The 3,120-nt window shown below is 45.3% G+C and overlaps 1 protein-coding gene across 1 annotated transcript in view; it reads right to left on the bottom strand.

The window, feature by feature from the left end:
- Positions 1 to 3,120, bottom strand: part of Acoxl (acyl-CoA oxidase like) — a 276,006-nt gene that overhangs the window by 53,136 nt on the left and 219,750 nt on the right.

The following is a 3,120-nucleotide window of genomic DNA, read 5'->3' as shown; positions in this document are numbered from 1 at the left end:
GAGAAAGAAAGAAAGAAAGAAAGAAAGAAAGAAAGAAAGAAAGAAAGAAAGAGAGAGAGAGAGAGAGAAAGAAAGAGGGAGGAAGGAAGGAAGGAAGGAAGGAAGGAAGGAAGGAAGGAAGGAAGGAAGGAAGGAAGGAAGAGAAAAGAAGAGAAGACAGGCAATATGACCTGGTGGTGGAGCACTTGCCTGGTATGTGTGAGGGTCAATCCTTAGTACCACAAAACAAAAATAAGAAAGAAATAATTTGAGTGATCCAGGCCCATACATAAACACAGTGAGACTATTTACATGGGACTATTCACTTCCTGGAGATTTAAAATAAAACTAATATTTTAACTAATTCCTTGAGAATCTCATACGATGCATTGGGTTCATATTCAATTCCCTTCTCCCCCACTCCTCCCTGGCCCACCCACTTTCCTCTCTACCCAACTTGATATCTTTTTAAAAAACAAACAAACAACTCTTCAAGTTAAACTTGTGTTGCTCAAATTCTCTAGGGTATAGGGTGTGTCACCAGTCTACCAGGGGTCACCCCCTTAAAGAAGACTCTCCCTCTCCCAGGAGCTATCAACTGCCACTAACTCCCCAGATGGAGGTGGGGTTCCATACCCCATCCCCTCTCCATGCTGTGATCTTGCCTGGCTTGGGCTTGCACCGGCCTCATGCATGCTATCACAACTGCTTTGAGTTCCTAAATGCCCGGTTGTAGGTTGTAGGTTGGCTTGCAGTCACCCACCACTGCTGTCTTTCACCATCTCTTGTCCCCTCATCTGCCATGATCTCAAAGATTTGATGATATAGCTATCCCATTGGAAGCTGACAATTCTTCTTATATATAATATTTTTTATGAAATTTTGAGAATTTTCATTCATGTCCACACCCTAACCCCTCCCAGACTGACTGACACTTCCCCACCCCCAACTTCATGCCCCTCTTTAAATAACCCACCAAGTTTAATTTGTGCTGCCCATATACTCCCAAATGTGGGACATTTACTACAGTGTAGTAAGCTTACCAGGAGCTACCCCCAATAAAGGAGACTGACTTTTCCTCCCCTGAAAGCCATTATCTGACTTGTCCTCAGTCTGGTGTGGGGTTCATGAGCCCCTCTCTCCTCCAGGCTGGAGTGCTGCATGGCTTGACCACACTCAGGTCTGCTGTAAGCAACAATGGCTGCTATGAGTTCATGCAGAGGTCCTGCCACACAGACAGCCCTCCCTCACTTCTGTCCCCCACCTTTAACCACAGCTCCTGAAACTTTGTGGGGATGGGGGTGGTGATACAGATGTTCCACTTGTGGCTGAGCATTCCACAGATGTTTATCCTCTGCACTATGACCAGTTGTGAGTTTCTGTGTTAAACACCAACCACTGTATGAAGAAATGTCTCTTATGAGATATGATAGGTACACTGATACATAGATATATAAACAGTGGATAGTTTGATACTATATATATTTCTCAGAATAAGAGTAGGCTCACCCATGGGTGCCTGAAGACCAAATTGACTGTTTAGATATAATACTTTATGTAATCTCCCCTGTCCCTCCTTGCATCCACTGTCATGGGGTGCATCTTTTTGCTTTCAATGGCTCCCTGTGGGTCTGTAACATCTCACATGTTGGTATCTAGTGGTCTCTGTGTCTGATCCACGTGAGGAGTTAACAGGAGCCACTGGCTGTCTATGTGCATCACTGGCACTGGCACAGAACATCGTCCAACTGAAACCTTGTGGGTCAGATATGCATGGAGCCCAAGGCACATCTTACCTCACCAGAGTAGAAAGTTAAATTTGGCACTTCTGACCTTTCCATTGCGCCTCCTTCTCTCTCTTTGTCTCAAAAGCCAAATGACTTGATATTGAACTTTGAGTGATTCTGTGTGTATGTTCTCAAGGAACTAACTCTCAAATAGAAAGTTACACTTGAGGTCTCCACTTCCCACTTACATCACCCCCAAGCTGACAGGCCTCTCAGACGGAAAGTAACCAGCTTTGTGGTAGCTTTGCCTCTGCAGGGCCTGGAGCTCTCACTGTGTAAGATGCCTCCTCCAACTCTGCTTTGTGTGCTAGTGGAAAAAACAGCCTCTGCCATGTATAATTCAATATGAGGACCCGGGGCGGTGGGCATGGTCAGGAGAGCTATGCATGTCATGTGAGCCTCTAGCTCCACATCTAACAGGGCATCTTATGACAGCTCAGGGCAAGGACAGATTGTGTGTCAGTGCTAATGATCCCTCAATCAGTATCCCCTGAACTGGTGTCACTGTCCAACTGAGAAGGCAGAGGCCAGAGGCCAGTGACTCTCTTAAGCACCTTGTGGGATATTCACAGATTCTGGGAGTTCCTGGAAGTTTCCAAAATCTGGCAACACTAGTCATTATCTTACAGAATAATGCCAGGGCGAGGCTCTCCTGAAGATCACAGGGAGGCAGAAGGAAAGAACAAACCACACAGGTATGCAGATAGGTGCTCTAGACAGAGTCCAGAGCACTATTTAAAAGCAGTATGACACGGGGTGTAAGCTTTTCAGTGGCCAGATAAACAGAAAACAGGGACAGAGAACAGGCTGGAAAAGACTCTGGCGGCTTCTTTGCCTCTTCAAAGATCACAAGAAACTCAGAAAGGCAACTCAAGAGAGCAGTGGGTTCCCAAGGCTCCCAGAGGGTCCCATAGACCTTTCCCCTAATATGTCGGCCTCAGATGGGAGAATGTCCAATGAAAAGCACAATCACAGCACAATCAAGATACAGAGTGGAGGACATAGAGAAAAAGCCTTCCGTGTGGTAAATGATCAGACCTACTCCTCTTTGTTTCTAGAAACTGACCTCAAATGAATTTGAGCAACGTAGCCAGTTAGAAGCATTCCTTATAGTTGACCATTATTAAAAACATCCTCAGCTAGCATCATATTTGATAGTAAAAGAATAAATGCTCTTTCTCCCTCTGGAAAGGGAGACAAAGCTGTCTGCCTTCACCTCTCTCCTTTGCAGAGTGCTGGAGGAGATAGCCAGGGTAATAAGGCAGGAGAAAGAAAGAAAGAAAGAAAGAAAGAAAGAAAGAAAGAAAGAAGGAAGGAAGGAAGGAAGGAAGGAAGGAAGGAAGGAAGGAAGGAA

This window comes from Mus caroli, chromosome 2, assembly GCF_900094665.2.
Source record: "Mus caroli chromosome 2, CAROLI_EIJ_v1.1, whole genome shotgun sequence".
NCBI lineage: Eukaryota > Metazoa > Chordata > Mammalia > Rodentia > Muridae > Mus > Mus caroli.
This window is presented reverse-complemented; position numbering and strand designations above follow the sequence as displayed.